Genomic DNA, 25057 nt, shown 5'->3' with positions numbered 1-25057 from the left:
AGGAAGAAAAACCAAAATGGGTTAGGTGAAACCACCCAAGGATGGAGAACACCCCAGAATCCAACAGGGAGCCATCGCTTCCCTACTCCACAGTAAATAAGAAAATAAGTCAAATTACACACTCAGAGAAGAGCCATATGCACAGTGAATGGTGCTGCTTGGCAGAGACTGATCTCTCACACATAAAGATTTTACCTACCAACAGCAGGTTCATCATGAAATAAAAGGAAGAAAAATCCCTGGTGATTCCAGTTACTTGTTCCACTAGTGACAACCATATGCTCAACATATCTGAAGCCGCATGGTGGCATATACTGTAACTGGAAATGTATTTATTCCACCGTATAGAATTTAGTGCATACGTAGAGATCACACATGGAGGAGCAAGGCCCATTACATTTGTCTCTCAGCATCCACCATCACCCTTTGCTTAGCAGAAAAGACATTCATCTTCATAACAAGGAGTAAGCCAAGGGTTATCAAGTCAAATCAGAATCTCAGCTTCAATCTGCTACAGTGAACAAGAGCGGGTAGAGGGATTACTTAACATACTATGCATTTGCTATAGACCTGCCTGCCTTTGGTTGTCTCTGGCTTTCTTTAGCTTCTTCCATACCTTTTTCACATTGCCTGTAAACCCTCTTCATGAGTATCACAGCTGTTTAATCTGTTTAAAGTTTTCTTTCCCTTTATTATTTTCTTTTTGAGATTTTTTTAAAAAATGTATTTTACTTTTGTTTTTGTGTGTATTTGTCTCTGTGTGTGTTTGTGCACATGTGTGCAGATATCCATTGGGTGCTTAAAAGGCTGTGTGAACCCACAGAACTACAAATGATGAATGTGAGCCATCTCTCTGATGTGAGTGCTAGGAATTGGGTTCCGGCCTTGTGGAAGAGTGGCAAGTAATCTTAACTGTGAGGCATCTCTCCAGCCCCTGTGCTTGTATTATTGCATTGTTTTATTTTATTTTGCTCTTTTCTTATTTCTTCTGGGTCACAACAACTCTCCAAAATCAAAGGGATTACTAAGAAAACCATGAGAAAAATGAATACTATTGAGCAGGCTGCGTATAGATATGCTCCCTTTTACTCTCTGCCTGTATTTAAGCCATTTTATCCTTAATATCGAATCAAATTTCCTGGCAATAGTCAGAAATTGGCCAGAGGCGGCATCAGCTCCCAAACTAATGAAATAAAGGATATCTTCCCTGGTGGAAGTGATCTTTTGCTTACTAAGCCTTCCAAACCAATTGAATAAAAAGAGCAGAGAGAGAGTGAAGTTTAGAAGAATCAGTTTCTTAAGGATTCACTACTCTTTATAGAAGGTTGGCACCAAACACCTACTGCAAGTGGACAGTGCCAATTGTTTCTTTTTTCCTTTTTTAAAAATTAAAATCCTAGCAACACTGGGTTCTTTCTCCTGGCTTACTTTATTGTATTACTGGTATTTGTTTTGTTTTTGTTTCTTTTGTCTTGTTTTAGACTGCAAAATAGCAAATATCCTTATAGCAAGTTCATATATATTTAGTATTTTTGATCGTACTCCCCACATCTTTTCCTGTTCCCCAATCTCTATTTTTTAAGTTTTATTTTTAAAAATTATAAATAAAAATTTGTACACTGAAATTAATCATATCCAAATCTATACATATTGATGAAATTCTATAGTTAGAATAGCCTATATGAAGGTGTGGAGCTTCATATTGGGTATTTCTCAAGTCTGTCCATTCCTAGCATTCCCCTTCTATTTTCTTATCACATGGTATATTATGCTCCTGATAAATATATTTCAGAATTTTCTCTCCTAACTGTGTCTACTATTTGCCTAACCTCTAATACATTCAGGAAAGAAATAGAAGCTAGGATCTTCATATGAGATAAACTAGCCTCGTGTGTCTTACTGAGTCTGGGTTATCTCATGCAGCATGCCATTTTTTTCAGTTTAATTAATTTTCCTGAGAATTAAACAATTTTAGATGAAAAATATTTAACAATTATAATTGAAAAGTTTAATGATTATAGCTGTAAACTATTTCATTGTGTATATGTGTCTCATTTTCTCAATCCATTTTTCTGTTAACAGGCATTTGACTTGCTTTCACTTCCTAGCTATTTTGAACAGAGCCATAGTAAGCATGATGAGCGAGCATCTATGTGAGAATATCGAGACTTTTGAGAATCTTATCAGGAAATGAATAGATGGACCATTGTTGTAGTTTGAATAAAAATGATCCCAATAGGCTCATATATTTGAATGGATGGTTCCCATTGGTGGAACCGTTTGGGAGGGAAGAGATGTGACTTTGTTGGAGAATCACTGAAGGTGGACTTGAGGTTTAAAGCCTACACCATTCCTACTTAGCTCTCTCTCATGCTTGTGTTTGTGGGTTAGGATGCAAATTCTCAGCTACTGCTCAAATACCATGCCAAGCTTGCCACCATGCTCCCCAACATATCGATCATGGACTTATCCTTTGAATCTGTAAGCTTATATTAAGCTATTTCTTTTATAAGTTGCTTTATTCATGGTATCTAAGCACAGCAATTTAAAGGTAAGTCCTACAGTCATTTGGTTGTATTTTAAAATATTTGAGAAGCCTCTACACTGACTTTCATTATGGTTGTACGATTTGTAACTCCCACAAGCAGTGAGCAAAGGTTCCCTTTATCCAGAACCTCTTAATATTTGCTGCCATTTGTTTTCTTTTAAAAAAATTATTTTACTCCTACTACTCCTACTACTATTTTGTTGTCATCATTGTTTATCGAGATAATGCCTTTCCATGAATCACTGGCTGTATTGGAAACTCTACCTGCCTGCTATGCCTGGCTGCCAATTGTTTTCTTGCCGAATACCGTTTTGACTTGAGTGAGTGAAGTAAAATATCAGAATTTTACATTGCATTTCTCTGAGGGCTAAGAATGTTGAATATGTCTTAAAATATTTGTCAACCATTTGTGTCTCTTTATCTGAGAACTCTCTGTTCCACTTTTTAGCCTTCTAAGTTTCATTTTCTATTCTTTTTAGGTTTTTGAATTTTTTGCATATTTTAGATATTAGTTATCTGTGATGTCTGCAGCTGGCAAAATTTCTCTCCCATTCAGAAAGTTGGATCTTTACTCAATTCACTTTCTTTTGTTTTATAAAACCTTTTTATTGTCATGAGGTTCCACTTGTCAGCTGGTGTCCTTATTTTGCTACCTGGTTGGAGTCTGATTCGGGATGTTCTTATCTCTACCTATACAATCAACTATTTTACCTATAACTGTTTCAGAGTGTCATGTCTTACATTGATAACTTTTTGCCATCTTCCCATTAAGTGAATTCTCACTGGATGCAGGAGCTTTTCAAACCAGAATGCTAAGGCAGGAAGAGGGTTTCAGAGTTTGACTACTCTTGGCTATGTAGTAGCTCCAGATCAGCCTTGGGTAGGGGTGGAGATCATGAGCTTATATCAGAAACAATAACAGCCCCAACACCATAAAGAATGCCTTTGTCATGGGCAGTGCTGTACTGGTATTCATCGAAGTAGAAAAAATATTTTGTGAGTCTGTGAATGGCTGTACTCCACGTACTTGAAGAAGAGCCTTGAAAATCTACAGTTTAAACCTTCTATGGATATTATCATTTGCCCATTTCACATCACAAATCTGATTTCATCCTCATGAGCATGCTTTTGCAGAAATTACATCTTTTGCAATAGCCCTTAAAATAGTTATCAACCCTGCCTACCATATAGCTTCAGCTATGGAGACTACTTCACAATTACAATCAGGATATTTCATTGCTGTTCTCCCCTTTGTGTTTTCAGTTGGTATCCAGACTATCAGTTTGTCATTTTCCCTGTGAGTACTTTCCAGGGCCATCAGAAATATTTCCATTGCTATAACTAGTCACCGTAAGGATTACAAACCCCAGTCACTTTCTCCACCAACATCTTACTGTGCTCTCAGGTTGTTCATCATATCATATAATACCACCACCCAAGCAGAGTAATCGCTATGACACTTTAGGCTAATTATTAACTATATCTTACTTTTGCAGCAAAGAAATTATTCATATGATTTTTAAATATATATATATAGTCAAAGTTGGATTTCCAGGATTTGGCAAATTAATAGAGCTAAGTCAACAAAAACCCCAAAGAATGCATCTCTGGTTCCATGGAAATTGTGCTCTTGCCTTCACAAGCCACGGTTGTAATTACCAGATGCAAAGCGGAGGTGTATGGAAGGTTCTTGCTGCAGATTCCACAACTAGAACACATAACAGAGTTAGTTAGAAGAGAACAAATTGAACAAAATATGAAGCACCTTTGCAGAATTCTTTAAAATGCAATACAGTATCTAAGCTTGGAAATCTTATCAAGATTATTAAACTAAGATAGTTTGACATTTTCATGTTTTTCATTTCTAGGTTATAATGACCCAGTTAGATAACTTGTATATTTATTACTTACTCTCTAATCTCATTTCACATCTTTAAAATGAAGAAAAAATAACTAGTCCATAAAATGGATGAGTCAACACATAGGATATAGTTTTAAATATCATGGCTTTCACTAGTTCTACTTCACTACTTCAAAGTTTATTTTTTTATCATTTTTGCATGCCATATCTAAGTCAGGGAGATGAGTTAAGATAAAAATAGAATAGTGGTGGTCTCCCGTTAGATCGGTCCCACCGTCTCAATGGGTAAACGCACTCCTCACGGTCCTGACTTCCTTGCTCATGATCTCCCTCCTTTTGCTCCTCATCGGGACCTTGGGAGCTCAGTCCGGTGCTCCTAACGGGAGACCACCAAGTCCAGTTGGAATGGAACTGATGGAACAGGGGACCAAACCGGGCTCTCTGAATGTGGCTGACGGTGGAGGAGGACTGAGAAACCAAGGACAACGGCAATGAATGTGAACTCTACAGCATGGACGGGCTCACTGTGAGCCTTAACCTTCACCTGGCGATGGATGGAGATAGAGACAGAGCCCCACATTGGAGCACCGGACTGAGCTCCCAAAGTTCTGATGAGGAGCAGAAGGAGAGAGATCATGAGAAAGAAAGTCAGAACCATGAGGGATGCGTTCACCCACTGAGACGGCAGGACAGAACTAATGGGAGACCACCAAGTCCACTTGGAATGGGACTGATGGAACATGCGACCAAATCGGACTCTCTGAGGGTGGCTGATGGTGGAGGCTGACCGAGAAGCCAAGGACAATGGCGATGGGCTTGGTCTCTACGACACGGATGGGCTCTGTGTGAGCCTTGTCAGTTCGGTTGCTCACCTTCTTGGACCTGGGGGGAGTTGGGAGGACCTTGGACTCAACATAGTGTAGAGAACCCTGATGGCTCTTTTGGCCTGGAGAGGGAGGGAGTGGGGGTATGGGTGGAGGGGAGGGGAGGGAAGGGGGAGGAGGAGGGGAGGAGATGGCAATTTTTAATAAAAAATAAATAAACTGGAAACAAAAAAAAAATAGAATAGTGGGTTACCTGCTGAAACAGGAGACTGCATAGGAAAGTGTGTGTATGCTCATATTAGCACTTTTTTGATCTATTGATATTCAAAAATTCTATTCAATTTGAAAATACAAAGGTTGTCAACGAGGCACTGTTTGACAAGTAATCTAGTGATTTTCTCTCTTGCTCTACAAGATGTCAAATTCAGCCCTCTTTCCCTTGAAAAGCACCTAAGACTCACGCAGATCTTTGGGCCTTTACACAACAGTGTGCAGACAGGACTGAAATTTATCAGGTGTCAATTAATTATGCTTAGTTTGCTCTGTCACCTCACCTAGGGAGACTGGGAAATGGGTTGTCCATCACTTAGCCTTTGTCACATTTCCTCTTTTCCAAATTCTTTCTGTTTGTTCATACTATAGAGAGTTTCCTACTGAATATGAGAACTTTGATGTATTTCCTTGAAATTCTGGTTTAGGAAAGTAGACCAAGCATGTTACTCTTCTCATTTGCTACTAGAGAGAGAAGAGTCTCTAAATTCTCAGTTGTTTTGTTAATTGAGCCAAATAAAATTACAGGTGAGTTCTATAAAGAAAATGCTTAACAAAATTGTTTAAGAGTGTTGTAGGCCGGGCGGTGGTGGCGCACGCCTTTAATCCCAGCACTCGGGAGGCAGAGGCAGGCGGATCTCTGTGAGTTCGAGGCCAGCCTGGTCTACAAGAGCTAGTTCCAGGACAGGCTCTAAATAAAGCTGCAGAGAAACCCTGTCTCGAAAAAAAAAAAAAAAAACAAAAAACAAAAAAAACAAACAAACAAAAAAAAAGAGTGTTGCAAGGGAAGGAGCCAGTTCTTCTTCCTGGTTGTCCAGCTAGCTTACATCTGAAATAATAACATAGAAATTGTATTAATTAAATCACTGCTTGGCCCAATAGCTCTAACTTCTTATCAGCTAACTCTTACATCTTAATTTAACCCATTTCTATTAATGTGTGTAGCACCACAAGGTTGTGAACTACCAGCAAAGTTCCAGCATGTCTATCTCTAGCGGCAGATCCATGGCATCTCTCTCTCCGCCCTTCTTTCTCCCAGAATTCAGATTTGTATTTCCTGCCTACCTAAGTTCTGCCCTATCAACAGGCCAAGGCAGAGTCTTTATCCATTAACCAATAAGAGCAACACATAGACAGAAGGACCTCCTCTACCATTAGAGTTTTACTTTATTATACTTAGATTAAGTTGTCCAATTGACATACCTGGGAAAAGACAACCTCAATTGAGGAATTTCCTCTCTTGGACTAGCCAGTGGGCATTTGTGTATTTACTTAATTTGTATGCTACAGGAGTGTTAAACATACTATAATTGGTGACATACCTGAAATGTAGTCCTATGTTGTATAAGAAAGGTTGCTAATAAGCAACATTCCTCCATGTTCTGCTTCAGTTATTGCCTGAAGTTTTCTTCCTTGACTCCCTACCTTCATTTTCCTTCATTATGGACTGTAGACGTAGGTCAAACAAAGATTTTATTTCCTAAGGTAGTTTTGAACCATATTCATCACAGCAATAGAAAGCAAAGCAGAGCATAACTTCACTTAAAATACTAAATAAAGCCGGGCGGTGGTGGCGCACGCCTTTAATCCCAGCACTCGGGAGGCAGAGGCAGGCGGATCTCTGTGAGTTCGAGGCCAGACTGGTCTACAAGAGCTAGTTCCAGGCCAGGCTCTAAAAAAGTTGCAGAGAAACCCTGTCTCGAAAAATCAAAAACAAAAAAAAAAATACTAAATAATTAGATGATTTCTAGAATATTTTGTACTTGAAATTATTAGTATATAAAGAAGTTCTACTAGATCTGGAGTGGTGACTCAGAGGTTAGCAGCACTGGCTGCTCTTCCAGAGGTACTGAGTTCAATTCCCAGCAACTACATGGTGGCTCACAACCATACGTAATGAGATATGGTGCCCTCTTCTGTCGTGCAGGAATATATGCGAGCAGAACACCATAAACATAATAAATACATAAATCTAAAAATAAGTCCTTCTGTGATAAGTGGTAAAACAGTATTTTAATATATATGTGTGTATATATATATATACATAGTCAGGCCATATATATAATTAAATATGCATGTGTACACACATATGTGTATAGACATACATACACATATACACACATGGTATGATATATATTTGGCATACCATATAAATGGTATATGTATGTATACACACACACACACGTATATAGTTGTTTTAGTATGGCACTTGGACGGTTACACAAGTTACTAATCCTAATTCTAGTGACAGAAAATACAAAACAGAACCCTTTCAACAAAAGAAAGCAATAAATAATTTTAAATGGAGAGAATATTTTGTTTCTTAAAACATATTAGAGTATTGCTTTGAAAATAAACACTTTGAGAATGCCCTTGGTTTTCATGAAGATGTTTTATCAAAAGTCTATCTTCTCAAATAAGCAATCATTTCTTCCCAATTCTGAGTACCATAACATACTCAAAGCATGTGTGTGCTCAGGTTAGCATACTTCTTTAAACTGTATCTCTCTCTATTTCCTGTACAAAGTCGGTAGAAACTCCATAGCTTACAAATTAGACCTTTCACAGTCTGACCCTTTTTCATTCTTTCAAAATATCTTACCATTCCTTTCCTTTTACTCTAACAGCAAAAACACATCCATATCTTCAAACCTACTCAGGTCCACTCTTGTCACCATCCTACAAAGACTGGCTTCTCTCTAGGCTACCTGCTTCCCAGCACCCTAACAACTAAAGACTGACAATTTCTCAAAGCCAAAACAAGCAACACTCCCTGCAAAGTTTTCTACACTCTACAATAGATATATTCATGTCCCTGTGCTGCACACATCTGATTCTGTACTTTTTGAAATCCTTATTCTTTTTCTAGTAGACTGCTGGATACCTTGGCATTTGCTTCTGTAGTATCTAACACATTACTGCAAATTTTCAAAAGTGTGCACACAGCATAATTGTATTGAATTTCTGTTAGATCTCTTTTGAAGGACGATATGGAAAATCTGCTTTGTGGCTTTGAAGCAGGGTATAATTGAAAAATTTGTAGTTCATCCTTTAAAGAAAGGATTTATTATATACTTTTTTACATTCTACTTCTCTCCATCTTTGACTCTAGGTCTCTCTCTCTCTCTCTCTCTCTCTCTCTCTCTCTCTCTCTCTCTCTCTCTCTCTCTGTGTGTGTGTGTGTGTGTGTATGTGTGGTGTGTGTGTGTGTTTGTGTGTGTGTGTGTGCGTGTGTGTACACGAGAATGTCTGCAGAGTCCAGAAGAGGGTGGTGGATGCCCAGGATCTGGAATTACAGGTGTGTTATAGGATATGTGTACACTGTGTGACGATAAACTGCTGTGGTTGGTATAGTAATGAGCTGAAGGGCCAATAACTAGGCAGGAAGTGTAGGTGAGATTTCTGGAGAGAGGAAGGTAGAGGGGGAGAAACTGAAGTACAGAAGAATCTCGAAAACATGGAAAGAAAGCTGGATGAACAAGATGGAAGAGAGGTAACAGCACATGATAGAACATAGATGAATATAAATGGATTAATTTAAGTTATAAGAGTTAGTTGGAAACAAACCTAAGCTATAGGCCAAGCTTTCATAATGAATAAGAAGTCTCTGTGTCATTACTGGGGATCTGGCTGGTGGGACAGAGAAAGATTAGTGGCACAGGTGTATGTGAGCTGCCTTACAAGGATGCTGGGAACTGAATTCCAGTTTTCTGAGAAAGCATCAAGAACTCTGATTGCTGAGCCCCCTTTTGTTTTTAAACTCAGTTTTTTTCTACCTTATTGTCTCATATTCTTATTACTGATACAATTCCTCTGTCTCTGTCAATTCTAGAGTTTTGGAAGTTGCTTACAGTGCACTTCCTGTTTGCTTAGGTACTATTATCTCCTTCTGTGGTCTTTGATACAGGTGAAGACAGATAGAGTTTTACTTAGTTATGATAAAAGACAAATCAGATATGAAACTTTAGATTCACAAAGGAATATTGTAACTGTAATTCTTGCTTGATACCTGTTTTGTTATATGTAATTTTACTATGTTAAAGTTAAAACCTTCCTTTTTATTTAGACAAAAATGGGGAGATGATCTGGTATTCTTCTCTGTGTGCTGTGAATATGTTTTATTATCATTGGTTAATAAAGAAACTGCTTTAGCCTATGGCAGGGCAGAATATAGCTAGCTGGGAAAACTAAACTGAATGCAGGGAGAAGAAGGCAGAGTAAGGCAGATGCCATGTAGTTCCTGAAGGAAAAAGATGCCAGAACCTGACTGGTAAGCCACAGTCTCATGGTGATACGCAGATTAATAGAAGTGGGGGAGTTTAAATTATAAAAGATAGTTAAGAATATACTGGGCCACTGGCCAAACACTGTTGTAACTAATAGAGTTTTTGTGTGATTATTTGGGTCTGGGTGGCTGGGAAATGGAAGGGAAGTCTCAGTTTACAAACAAGGTGTACTCTTCAGCTCAACTGTTTTATGACAGAACCATCATAAAACAGAAAAAAGCTGGTTTTCTGCCTTCATGGGCTTCCATAAATTTTTGAAAGGTGATAAATGACTTACTTCACTTTTTCCTGCTCAAATGTGACCTACAATTGTCTAATGGTGTTGCTGCTGTTAATAATAGAGAATATTTTGGAAGTTTGCATTATATGACACATGCCTTACATATTTGAAGGACAGTAAAATTTGCTTTAAATATTTGAGAAACAAAAGCAAAAAGCTTCTTTCAAGGAATGGAATTTTGAGTATTCCTGAACAGAAATACTTTCTGCAACTAGCTAAAGTTACCTGAGAGAGGACATCTCAGATGAGTATCAAAACATGAAGGTGTGTTTTGAGGCAGCCACTGAAGCACAGTGCAGAGACAAAAACAAACAAACAAAAAATAAAAGAACTCCCACATGACCTGTTGTTAGCTCTTTGAGAAGAGTTATACGAAATAAAGGCCAACATTTTTTGAAGTATATTGGATTCTATTACATTCTAATTAAAACATTTCAATCTTCAGATTAATAATGATATACTGTACAAAGAAGCCTCTCTGATGTGGTGTAGGAGGTTCTTCTGTGATGTGGGAGAGTCTTCTATTTGTGTTGATTTCATTCATTAATAAAGAAACTGCCTTGGCCAGCCCTTAGGTGGGTGGAGTAGACAGAACAGGAAGAAGGAAGTGAGGTAGATGGCTCAATCAGATGCCATGCCTCTCCTAAGTTAGTGAGACTGCCATGCCTCTCCTCAAGGAGAGAGATGCCATGAAGCCCGCCACCAGGTCAGGCGTGCTGAATCTTTCCTGGTAAGACACCACTTTGTGGTGTTACATACATTATTTGATATGGGTTAGTCAAGATGTGAGTAAGAGGCTGAAAATAATGGGCCAGGCAGTATTTAAAAGAATACAGTTTGTGTGTTGTTATTTTGGGGCATAAGCTAGCCGGTGGCCGGGGGGGGAACGCGGTCCATCTGCCCCTCACTACAGAATGGTGCCCAACGTGGATAACTGAATCCACAGAAAGCCTGAGAAAGCTTGGGAAAGAATAGAGTAAAGCATGTTTTCTTGATAGCAACAATTTCTTGGGTCTGGCTCTGCTTGCAAGAGGCAAGGAAGCGCTCTCATCTAAGAGAGGCTTCCTGACTCAGCTTTAGCTATAAAACTCTAGCTTTTTTAAGAGGTCCTGCTATGAAACACTTACATAGTCTTGATGAAAATTAACTGCATGCTTTTCGGTTTTCAGCTGTAGCAGGAAAAAAGTTGTGCTGTTTTAAAATGTCGGCTTTCTGGGCCATCCTGCTAGGGCAAACTCTGACTCTTTCAAGCAGGCGGGCCTGACTATGGAGCTTTTGACTGTTGTTTAACACTGTTGCAGCTTGCTCGCTGGCAAGTACCTTGAAACGCCACAGAGTTGTGGTGATAAACATGGCTACAGCCTGTACCTCTGCCATGAGGCTGGATAGCTAAGGAATGGGCTGGATCTAGCTGTCAAAGTCACGGCTTTAGTCCTACCGCTATTGTTTGGTAAATTAAAGACTCATGTGGTCACAAAAAGAGAGATATACAGTAAAAGAAAGAGTCAAAGTCGAAGAAAACATCTAAATGGTTTACAATGTGTTAAAAATATATGCAGGCTAAAGGTCAAAGTTCTTAAAAGTAAAAAAGAAAAAGAAAAAAAGGAAATAGTTTGTTGTAGTGGTACACACCTGGGAGGCAGAGGTAGATTGACCTCTGTGACTTCAAGGTGTGGCAGGACACACCTTTAATCCGAATGCCTGGGAGGCAGAGACAGAAAGATCTCTGTGAGTTCAAGGTGTTGTAGCACACGCCTTTAATCCCTATGCTTTGGAGGCAGAGACAGAGGGATCTCTGAGAGTTCAAGGACAGCCTGGTCTAAAGAGTAATTCCAGGCCAAAGATATATAGAGAACCCGTCTCAAAAAAAATAAAAGTAAAAATAAATGAAATAGAGGTTAAAATAAAGTCGTATAAGATGGAAAATACACAGAGAATCTTGATACTGTATGCTATTATGCTCTCTTTGAATTGTTTATATGCTGAGGAAGAAGCAACAGCTGCTAAAAGATATTTGTTTATAAATGCTGCTGAACTAATCCAAGAAAGATATTTTGAAAATACCTTGACTTCAGAATTTGGATCTAAGGATATAATACTTTGGAAAAGAGATTCTTCTTTTGTTTTTACAGAAAATGAGACCCTATGGATTGCTTCTATACCAATATGGTATGATAGACCACGGCCTCCTGAAAAGTTGCTGTGAACACCCTCAAAAAATTACTTCACTCAACTGCCGACTGAGATGTACCTAGCACACAGGTTACACCAGGAAAGATCTGATTAACAGTGTCCCCATTCAGCAGGAAGCAGTTGGGAGAGAAATAACTGCGCCCATATTCCCAAATATTGTTTATAAATGTTCTTTTACATTTAAAGGGGGAGATGATATAGATATGAATAATTTGCATTGGTATGGATTTTAAGGTCAATTTTGTTATATGTATATGTATTTCTGATCTTGATTAAGTTATTGTGATTGTATAGTTCATTTTAGAATGTAATGTATAATTAGGAAATATAGGTTGTTAATGGATAATCATTGATAATAGTTAAGCTTGTAGTCATGTTATTAGATTTTCTAGATATGTAGAGATATATTTCAGTTAGATAGACATTCTTCATATCTTTCAAAGACTGCAGAATATGGCATTTAATGTTTTAATAACTTAGGGTTTTTCATGACAATGAGACACGTCTGCTCCTGGCAGCACCAATCTACTTCGAGAGGAAGATGGGCATCGAAGAGGCTACTTATGGAGTTTGTTAGCCATTTGGGCAAGGAACTGCTCTTGCCTGGACTGTTGCATAAACTGGACACAGGAACCCACAGAAAGAGGACTGCTGAACTTGCCTAAAGGTGAGATGGCCTTTTGGGGTTCCTGATTCATGAAAGAGTCTGCGAGACGTTCTGCAGGACACAGCAGAAAGTGACTGAACTGTCTTTGGAATTTCCTGCTTCATGAAAAAGTCTGCTGGACACTATGGGCCTAAAGGCTGAAGATGGATGCCCCAACGGTACAGAGGAACTTTGGGTGACTGTCCAGGCAGCGAGTTGTCTCTGTCATTTCTAGAGTTTTATAAGTTACTTATTTCTTGTTTACTTAGGTAGCATTATATCCTTCTGGAGTCTTTGATGGAGTTGAAGAATAGATAGTTATAGTTTTCCTTAGTTATGATAAAAGATAAAGTAGATATAAATATTGCAACTGTAATTCTTACTTGATAACTGTTTTGTTACATGTAATTTTGCTATGTTAAAGTTAAAGCCTTCTTTTTTTGTTTAAACAGAAAAAGGGGAAATGATGTGGGAGAGTCTTCTATTTGTGTTGATTTCATTCATTAATAAAGAAACTGCCTTGGCCAGCCCTTAGGTGGGTGGAGTAGACAGAACAGGAAGAAGGAAGTGAGGTAGATGGCTCAATCAGATGCCATGCCTCTCCTAAGTTAGTGAGACTGCCATGCCTCTCCTCAAGGAGAGAGATGCCATGAAGCCCGCCACCAGGTCAGGCGTGCTGAATCTTTCCTGGTAAGACACCACTTTGTGGTGTTACATACATTATTTGATATGGGTTAGTCAAGATGTGAGTAAGAGGCTGAAAATAATGGGCCAGGCAGTATTTAAAAGAATACAGTTTGTGTGTTGTTATTTTGGGGCATAAGCTAGCCGGTGGCCGGGGGGGAACGCGGTCCATCTGCCCCTCACTACACTTCTGTATTTATGTTGCTTTTGTTGGTTAATAAAAAACTACTTCTGGCCTGATAGGGCAGAACTTAAGTAGGCAGAAAAGACAGAACTAAATTCCGGGAGGAAGAAAACAGAGTCAGAGAAAGCCACCATGGAGATGCCAGGTCAGACATGCTAAATCTTTCCCGGTAATTCACAACATCATGGTGATATACATATTATTAAAAATGGGTTAAATTAAGATGTAAAAGTTAGCCAATAAGAGGCTAGAGATAATGGGCCCGGCAGTGTTTAAGTAAATACAGTTTCTCTGTGGTTATTTTGGTTTAAGCTAGCCAGGCAGCCAGGACAGAACAAAAGGGCCTGCTCCCATCAACACTAATGAGTACTGAATGAGGCATTGATCAATGGGTATAGCATTATGCTATTAAGAGCTATTTTACTACTGTTTCTTTAGCAGAATAACAGTGGGTTTTTCCCCAGGACCTATGACCTATTTAGTTTTAGATTTTTGGTCCTTGTATCTGTGTAGGGGTTTCATCTACTATGTGGAGTGGGCCTTGAATTCATTCAAAATGTGGTTGTTTACTCCCTTAATATTTTTGTCATGATTTCAACAGAATATCTGTAAGTCTGTCTCTGTAAGGGGCACAGGGTTTGTATTTTGGTGATACTAGTGATGGCGTTTTTCCTCTTGTAGGAACTAGAAGAACATAGAGCAACTCACATGCTATTCAGTAGGGGCGAAGCTTCTAAAGCAGCACCAATTCAATTTCTCAATGTATCATATTCCATATTTTACAGAAAAAAAGCCTAGAGCTAAGTTTGTGGTGATCAGGATTGGAGGGCAAATATGTCACACATCATCAGCAGTCTGTTTGACACTTAGAATTATCTGCTTCTGGATTCCAATCAGAGCTTCAGATAATATCCTCCGGTCCATCCTAGTGCAGACCAATAAGGCTAAGATCCAGATCTACCACACAACTACAAATACCACAGATAATACAAATAATGTCTTCTAATTGTTGTATACACTGGTTTGGGTCTTTTGAAGATATTTATGAAGAGATTGTAGACCAGCAGGGAGAAACCTAGAATTAGGTTTTCTGCATTATTATAAACTTGGTTGAAAGCACTGCACACTGTCAACAGAGGGTTGCCCCTTTTAATTGGATCTCACATCAATCAACAATCGAGCAACATAAAAATCTGCTATGCAAACAAAGACATTGGAGTTCCTCAGATGCCAAACTTTGTGATTTTAAATTTACTTTTTTTTTTTTTTTTTTTTTTGGTTTTTCGAGACAGGGTTTCCCTGTAGTTTCTAGAGCCTGTCCTGGAACTAGCTCAAATGACATTTTTTTCAATCTCTTAGGAAATCCTTGTGTCTCTACTTTCTATATATAGCCAAATATAATATGACTACTTCTTACTATTTCTAACTCATTTGTGATAAAACTCCTTAAAACAATTTACAATGTTGATCATGACCTCCCGTTCCTCTATGTTTATCTGTAATTATCCACACCCCCTTTTGCTCCATTTATTCTTGGCACACTTACCTTGGCATTTCTGAAACCCTGACCATATTCTTTGGTTCCTGAGTAACTATGTAAACACAGGTTGTCAGAAGCAGCAGGATTGCCTCCCTCATCTTTTTCATTCCTCTACTCAAATGTCATCTTTCCAATAGGTCTGCCTTTTCCACCCAATTTAAAATTAAACAATCCTTACATAACGTTGTTTTTTTTTCCATCTCTGAAGCAATGCTCTATGCTTTGGGCATGAGAGTGGCTTGAGCATGGTTCGTCTGTCTGCAGTATCTTAGAGGTCAGCCTCTTACCATTTCCAGAAGGTGCAAAAATAGAGCCACAGCTAGGTAGGGGTCCATGTTCCCAACATGAGACTGAAGGAACACTTCAGATTTAAACCATTTCAGGTGTAAAGAGGGTGGCACTCCTTTATGATTTTGCTAAAAATCTTCCTGAATGAAAAAAAAATTAAAAATAGGCAAAATATCTTATTTGGCTATTTAAATGAATGCTATTTAAATGTTCTTGTCTTATCTAGAAGAATCGAGGTGTTATAGAGGAGTGCTTAAAAATATGATGAAGTCTTAACAAAAATTAGGAGGATCATTTTTAAGATTATATTTAAATAAAATATATCTAATTACATGTAGCAGTAATTTTTTTTTTTACTTGTGAGTGGTTTTAAACAGATCTCAGCCTTCTAGGATAGCTCCATCACTTTTTGTAGAGACCTTCAGATCTAGTTTGCAGTAATCAGAAACTAATGTGGGGGAAAGAGCTCACACCCTAATATGCTTATCCAGTGCTTCCTTTGTATAGTAAACCAGACTGTGGTTGACAAGCACTTTGTCAGTGACACAGAATGGAACCAAGGGGGTCATATTCACCATAGAAAATGAAAGTGCCCACCTGCCATGCTCAATGAGATCATCGTCAGGATTCAGTCTAGTCAGGGTGGCTCTCCATGCTTAACAGGTTTGGCTTTGGGGTCGAGTCCAGGAAGAACCATTCCCTCCCACCACCATTCCTGTCTTCTGCAGGGCCCCTCAGGAAGATGCTGAGCTGGAGATGCTCCCTAGGACATGGCCTCTGCCAGGCAACTCAATTCAGTTTTAGTGGTTACTCTTTAAAGGCCCAAGTTCAGGTACTTGAAAACAGGGAAGAAAACTTATTTTTTTGTTAGCAATATCGAACTGCCGATTTGGTTTAAGTCTCTTCTTACCCCTTTGCATGTGGGTGAGTTTGTATGCATGTGATTGTGTGTATGTGTGTATTCCTACATTATATGGCACACTTATGGAGATTATAGAGCAACTTTTTGGAGTCAATTACTATTCTTACCACAAGGATCTGGGATGAAATACAGGTTTTCAGAGATTTTAGGCAAGCACACAGAGCCACCTGACTAGCACTATCTTATCTGAGACATAGAATGATTGTGTTTTATGTTAGAATTTTAGAATCTGTTTCTTACATATGGTTAGCTTATCAAAAAACAAAATAAATTATGATTAATCAACAATTTGCTACCTTTTTCCATTTTTAATGTTAAATTCCCCATGAAGAGTACTTAATATTGTTTTACATTTACCTTGTAACATTGGGGCATCCATCTTCATCCTACGGGCCCATAGTATCTGGTAGACTTTTCCATGAAGCAGGAAATGTGAGAGATTGTTTCACCTATTATGGCAGTTTGTTAGTCACTGTCTTCTGTGTTCTGCTTAGTGTCTGGCAGACTCTTTCAGAAAGCAGGAACCCTGAAGGATTGTCTCACCTTCTTCTGGCAAGTTTAACAGTCAGTTTTCCGTGGGTCCTGCATGTCCAGGTTATACAGCATACCATTAAGCAGCCCAGGCAAGAGTAGTTTCCTGCCCAATAGCTATCCTTGTCACACTGAAGGCAAATTTTTTAACAAGTTTCTTCTGTGCCCCTCAGCTCCTCTGAATTAATTGATGCTGCCAGAATCAGACCTGTCTCACTGTCAAGAAAAGTCTAAACGCTTAAAACCTTTTAGATGCCGTATTCTGTATGTTGTTGAAGTGTTAAAGACTATCTATCTAACTGAAATATGTATCTGTATATCTAAAAAAGCTAATTAATATACTTAAAAGTTTTATTATTACAAATGACTGTCTTTTAATCTGTATTCCTTAACTATGCATTACATTTTAAATGAGCTGCACAAACATAATACCTTAAATAAGAGTAGTAATATATAGAGAGTGTAACAAAATGGAACTTAACTTTATATCAATATACTAAGTTCCATACCAGTGCAAAGTATTCATCTCTATATTATATCCCCCTTTTAGAAATTGACTATGACCATTTTCATTTATATGCAACCATTTTAAAATAAAAACAAACATTTATAAACAATCATTTTGGGAATTTGTGCATTGTTTTCTCCAAATTTCTTCCTGCTGTTTTGTTTGGTGAAGTATTTTTAGGGTTCATGGAGACCTTTCAGGGGCCTTGTTTCATCAAACCACATTAGCCAAGAAGGAATTCACAGATTCTCATTTTCTACAGAAAAAAAAAAAAAACCCAGAACCTGTTTTCCAAAATTACATATCCTTAGACTCAAAATTTGAAGTTAAGATACCTTTAAAATATATATGTTGCTTTAGCTTAGCAGCCCCCCAAATCAAATGTCTCCCTGCAAAAAAAAAAAAATTCAAAAAAAAACACAATAGTATGCATAGATGCATAGTCTAGACTCTCTGTGTATTTTCCATTTCTACCTAGCTTATTTTTATATTATTTTTGCTGCCTCTTTTAAATAATTTGTTTTATTTTTAAAATTGTGTATTTCTTTTTATAACTGTCTATACCCTTTTTCCTCTCTACCAAGCCTATGGACATTTTGTAAACACTCTGAGTCTCGTTTAGAAGTCTTTTATGTCTGAATCTCTCCTGTTGTGTATCTGAAACTTTTTTCTGAGGAGGAGCTTTTGTTTTAAATAGCAAGTGGTGAGGTTGCTGTGGCCCTGGATGCTGGCCCCACCTCTCTCAGCCTTTCAATATGGCAGAGGTACATTCACTGTCAACTCTGTGAGCCACGCTCACTGCCCCATCTGCAGGGATCCAGTGGGTCTGTCACCATTAAGCAGTTTGTAGCATTCTGCACACAGACACCATTCAAGTGCTCCATAACAGGACCTCCCAAAAGAGCCAGAGCCATTTCTGCCACCAGCACAAACCAGGAAGCTGTCTCTTAAAGGAGTCAAGCAGATTTTGCTGCTAACACTGAATCAGAAAGAGTCCTTTTAAAGAATCTGAGCCTCTGTCAAAAATCAGGTGTTCATAGGTTTGTGGGTTAAGATCTGGGTCTTCTATTCGATTCCATTGGTCGACTTCTCTATTTTTATGCCAATACCAAGCTGATTTCAATACTGTAGCTCTGTAATAGAGTTTGAAGTCAGGGATGGTAATGCCTCCAGAAGTTCCTTTATTGTATAAGATTGTTTTGGCTATCCTGGGTTTCTTGTTCTTCCATATAAAGTTGATTATTGTCCTCTCAAGATCTGTGAAGAATTTTGATGGGATCTTTAAAGGGATTGCATTAAATCTATAGATTGCCTTTGGTAGTATTGCCATTTTTACTATGTTGATCCTCCCAATCCAAGAGCAAGGGAGATCCTTCCATTTTCTGGTATCCTCTTCAATTTCTTTCTTCAAAGACTTAAAGTTCTTGTCAAATAGGTCTTTCACTTCCTTGGTTAGAGTTACCCCAAGATATTTTATGCTATTTGTGGCTATCGTGAAAGGTGAAGCTTCTCTGATTTCTTTCTCTGCTTCCTTATCCTTTGTATATAGGAGGGCGAATGATATTTTGGAGTTGATCTTGTAACCTGCCACGATACTAAAGGAGTTTATCAGCTGTAGGAGTTCTTTGGTGGAGTTTTTCGGGTCGCTTATGTACACTATCATATCATCTGCAAATAATGAAAGTTTAACTTCTTCCTTTCCAATTCGAATCCCCTTGATCCCCTTGTTTTGTCTTATTGCTATTGCTAGAACTTCAAGTACTATATTGAAGAGATAAGGAGAGAGTAGACAGCCTTGTCGCGTTCCTGAATTTAGTGGGATGGCCTTGAGTTTCTCTCCATTTAATTTGATGTTAGCTGTCGGCTTGCTGTAAATAGCCTTTATTATATTTAGGAATGACCCCTGAATCCCTAATCTCTCCAAGACCTTTATCATAAAGGGGTGCTGAATTTTGTCAAATGCTTTTTCTGCATCTAATGAGATGATCATATGGTTTTTATCCTTCAGTTTATTTATATGATGGATTACATTGATAGATTTTCGTATGTTGAACCAGCCCTGCATCTCTGGGATGAAGCCTACTTGATCGTAGTGGATAATTTTTCTAATGTGTTCTTGGATTCTGTTTGCCAGTATTTTATTGAGAATTTTTGCATCGATGTTCATGAGTGAGATTGGCCTGTAATTCTCTTTCTTGGTTAAGTCTTTGTGTGGTTTAGGTATCAGGGTAATTGTAGCTTCATAAAAGGAATTTGGCAATGACTGTTCTGTTTCTATATTATGAAATACCTTAAGGAGTATAGGTATTAGGTCTTCTTGGAAATTCTGGTAGAATTCTGCATTGAACCCATCAGGTCCTGGGCTCTTTTTGGTAGGGAGGTTTCTGATAACAGTTTCCAATTCTTCGCGACTAACAGGACTATTTAGAGCATTTACCTGGTCCTGGTTTAACTTTGGTACATGGTACTTATCTAAAAAAGTGTCCATTTCTTTTACATTTTCCAATTTTGACCGTGAGGAGTGCGTTTACCCCTTGAGACGGTGGGACAGATCTAACGGGAGACCACCAAGTCCAGTTGGAATGGAACTGATGGAACAGGGGACCAAACCGGGCTCTCTGAATGTGGCTGACGGTGGAGGAGGACTGAGAAACCAAGGACAACGGCAATGAATGTGAACTCTACAGCATGGACGGGCTTAACCTTCACCTGGCGATGGATGGAGATAGAGACAGAGCCCCACATTGGAGCACCGGACTGAGCTCCCAAAGTTCTGATGAGGAGCGGATGGAGAGAGATCATGAGAAAGAAAGTCAGAACCATGAGGGACGCGTTCACCTACTGAGACGGCAGGACAGAACTAATAGGAGACCACCAAGTCCACTTGGAATGGGACTGATGGAACATGCGACCAAATCGGACTCTCTGAGGGTGGCTGATGGTGGAGGCTGACCGAGGAGCCAAGGACAATGGCGATGGGCTTGGTCTCTACGACATGGACGGGCTCTGTGTGAGCCTTGTCAGTTTGGTTGCTCACCTTCCTGGACCTGGGGGGAGTTGGGAGGACCTTGGACTCAACATAGTGTAGAGAACCCTGATGGCTCTTTGGCCTCAAGAGGGAGGGAGTTGGGGTATGGGTGGAGGGGAGGGGAGGGAAAGGGGAGGAGGAGGGGAGGAGATGGCAATTTAAAAAAAAAAAAAAAAAAAAAAAAAAAAAAAAAAAAAAAAAAGAATCTGAGCCTCTCCTAACCTCCAGCAAAGAGAACCTATCTGAAAACATGCCCTTTAAAAAAAAAAGATTTTTTTAGCCTTTATGTGGATATTCTTTCCAAACTTTGGGGCACCATTCAGGAAAACGGAGAGTGCGCTTTTGTTTCCCAGCCACCCAGACTCAAATCATCACACAAAACATCCTTCACCTTGCCAGCGATTTCTGTCTTCAGCCGAAAACTTCCCTGCTGTGTACTGTGAGACTAAAATGACCCTGACCAGGACTCGATGCTCTCTGTGTTTTGTTCTCTCCTCAAATCCTTCACATGGGTGTAATCTGAGAAAGGTGAAGACGGCAGATATGATAAAAGTACTGAGGGAATATGAGAGTGAGCTCTAGGTTCTGTGTAAGAAATTGAAAACTGTGTTTGAAAAATTTAGTCCAGATCAAGTACATTTGCCTTAAAAAGTATTTTCTAATATTTTTAAAGATAAGACCAGTCCTGTTCATTGCCGCGCACTACGGGCCCCCGTCTGAGTTCTATGTGCTAGAATTCAGCAAGGGGCTAGAGGTTGAGGAAGCACACACAGAGACAGACCTACACATGGACCTCCAATCACTGGTACAAAAGCCCTCTTTTAATAGCATCATGGAGGCTTAAATACCCTGCAGTCAATGGCCAACAGATGACAATCCCATCCTCTGATCCTCTAGGCACAGCTTCTATTAACTTCAATGGATGGAGGGGGGAGGACCTTGGACTTCCCACAGGGCAAGTAACCCTTACTGCTCTTCGGACAGGACAGGAAGGGGGAGTAGAGGGGGAGGGGGAGGTAAATGGGAGGTAGGGAGGAGGCAGAAATTTTTAATAAAAATAAAATAAAATAAAATAAAAGAAGGCTCTAGACAGGGAAGAGCAGCTGAAGGCCCGGACTCAATTGGTCCCAACAGTTCATAATAAAAATTCAACAATTTTTAAAATTAAAGCTCCCCTTAAGACAGTTACTGAGGATATTGACTCCATGTATAAAGGTACCAATGCAAAGCTGGGAAGCCTGGTTTGACCCCTGGGGCCCATGTAAGGATGGAAGGAGAGAACTAACTTTGCAAAGTTGTTCTCTGACTTCTACAAATGAGTCTTGCCATACATGCCTCATTCATATATAACCATGCATGCATAAACAATAATAGTAATTTTTAAAAGCATTAACAATACAGTTTTTTTTTTAAAACATTTCTATAGGGGAAAAAAAAACCTCTATTTTTTTTAAATTAAAATGTCTATTTCATAGTTATCTCCTGTACCTTTCTAGGCATTTCTACAAGTAATTGTTTGGTATTTTTTTTATCTTTCTCAAATAAGGTCCATATTGTGAGTTAAATAAGAGTATGAAGTAAACATGGCATTCTTCAGAGAAAGGAAGTTATTACATATAAATTGAGACACTTTCCAGTGAACAGTGATGCTAAATTCAGTTGATACCTGATGTCTAAATGTGTTCTTTCTAGCTTTCCCAACTTTCTTTCCTCGTGAAGATGATACATAAGGAAGACCTCTGAATAGGACTGCTTTTGTCTTACCATTTCACATCTGATTTACTAGGACAGGGTTGTTCCCACATACCTTGCAGAGATTCTGTAAAAATCTTCCCTTATTATTACTTTAGCAATTACAAATCAAGGCTGTTAGTGGTTTTGCCACAATCACATGGTTAGGTATGATAATCAATGTTTTTCATTACTTAAACCCCATCCAAAAATAGAGGCTTCTGGACACTTACCTGAGGCATTTGTTTAAAATTAGTGACTCACACAATACTGCAAGACCTCTTGTCCAGTGATTTCAATTTTGAGAATAATTTGAATTAGACTGTGATCTAAGAGTATAATTACTTATATGGACATATTTTTACACCTTTAAGCAATAAGTTTGTTTATATAATTGGAGAAAAGAAAATTCGAGTTTCTTTTTGTCTCTACCACAGTCAGTAGGGGAAGGAAATCAATAACCATTAATACTTCGGTGCATCAGAATAAACTTATTGAAAATTTAATTTACAGTACTTACCTGAGGCAACGGACATTTCAGTAGCCACACAGCATGTTATTTAGATAACTTTATTGGATCTTATAACTTTCAAATACATATTTTTCCCAAATTACTTTGTAGTCCGAAAGAGAACATAAAAACACGTTTCTTTGTTTCCCTAAGGGAAGGATGACTTCCATATAAATGTTCCAGGGAAAAAACATGGAGACATTTATCCATTGTGTGTTTAAATAAAGAACAGTAGATATGTATCTTTACAAATACCTTCGTGTTTCCCTGATTGTGTTCATTGTTTTGCTTTCATTTGGGTTCATTCCTCTATAATGATCTTCTCAAAATGGTTTTAGAAAAATAAATAAAACATAAGAGAATGTGGTTATTAAGCTACAATGGGATAAAGTCTTGGGACTTGCTAGTAATTACCTTCATGTGGCCACAGCAATTCTGGGTGTAGAGACAACTATACTGTGATGATGTTGAAGCCAATACAGGTAATCTTTTACAGGCAACTAAGTGAAGAGGAGATTCTCATCCACACAAAGGTGAGAGTTTCTAGGGAACATGAACTCCACTTTCAACAGTGGCAACGCAATCATCTACCTTCCAAAGAAATCATGACTCTTTATCCTAACATGCTCTTTATTATAAGTTAGATAGTAACTTAGCTATTTCATTGCATTGAAAAAATACCTATTTAGCTGAAAAATAGGACTTGGGAAGTTCTAATGTCTTGATTTTCTGATTTTCCAAGATATAGTTTCATTCTTTCAGTTATGAATGGTTCCCAACAGGGTCTTCCATAACATTTAAAATTTCATGCAGGGCACTCATTGTGAGAACACAAACAAGAACAAAGATCTGAAGGGTCCTCTTTGCTCTCCCTATAAAGTGCATCTAGCCAAGACTGCCCACAATGAGCTCCTTAGTAACCATTCTTCATGGATTAGTTTATATATTTACACTCCTATTGGGGTTCATTTGCAAATGTAATCCTATTGCTTCAGAAATTTTGAAAACTACCTATCTAATCTATTGAAATTACTTGCTCATTACTTGATTCTCTGCCAAAATCTAAGTACCGGAACTTAATGACTTGTTGACATCTATCAGGTAAAATTGGAAAGACAAAAGAACTTACTTTGTAGCCTTGACTGGCCTGGAACTTGTCATGTAGACCAGGCTGTCCTCAAACTAATAAAGGTCCACTTTCCTCTGACTTCTAAGTCTTATAATCAAATGTGTGCCACCATTCTGGAGGATTAAAGGAGTCAGGGAATTTGTGGGCAGGGTAAAGAAGAATAAATTCCATTTGAGAAGTGACCTACTATAGAAGCATTTAAGTGGAATCACCTTATAATGGTGGAGATAAGGACCCAACTGCACATTGTATGCTACCAAGTAAAACTTCCAGTGTCAGGTATGAGTCATTATTGTTGTGTTGATCCCAAAACATCACAAGATATTGATAAGGCCGTAGTTACACTGTAAAATATGACAGTAAGTTCTTGTGCTGATATCAATTCAAACATGGAGAAATTGAGTTGGTGCCCAATGGAAGCTTCACCATTACTGACCAGCACTTGTGGTACTTCAAGGTATTCTAGAGGAGTAGAGGAGAAAATTAATCATTGATGTCACCCAGAAACAAACCCTGCTACCTTCAGTAATGTTATGTCTGTAAGATATACTAGGACAATAGTGACATGAATATATCTAACCACCTTTGCTTGTTCTTAAAGCCCACACTATATGATGGAACTTATACACGACACTACTAAAATGTCCGAAAAATGTGAGACTCAGTAAGTCATGGAACCTGGGAGAAGCCTACAATTTTATCCTATATAACAATAAAATGACTCCAGTTAAATTGCTATACCTATAAATCAATATCTTAATATCTCAATCCTGATCATAAAAACATTGTATTAGTTAGGTTTTTATTACTGTTAAGACAAATGATGACTATGTCAACTATTATAAAGAAAAACATTTAATGAGATGACTTACAGTGTAGAGGTCTGGTCCATTATCATCGTGGTGGGACATGGTGATCTGGAGAAAGACATTGTGCTGGAGAATTAGCCAAATATACAACATCTTGACTTGCAGGCCACAGAAGGTAGAGTAGGTGTCACATTGAGTGAAGCTAAAGCAAAGGAGACCTAAAGCCCATCCCTATAGTGACACACACTTCCTCTAATAAGACCACACCTAATATAATCAAATCA

Source organism: Arvicola amphibius, chromosome 3 (assembly GCF_903992535.2).
Source record: "Arvicola amphibius chromosome 3, mArvAmp1.2, whole genome shotgun sequence".
In the NCBI taxonomy this organism is placed as follows: domain Eukaryota; kingdom Metazoa; phylum Chordata; class Mammalia; order Rodentia; family Cricetidae; genus Arvicola; species Arvicola amphibius.
This window is presented reverse-complemented; position numbering follows the sequence as displayed.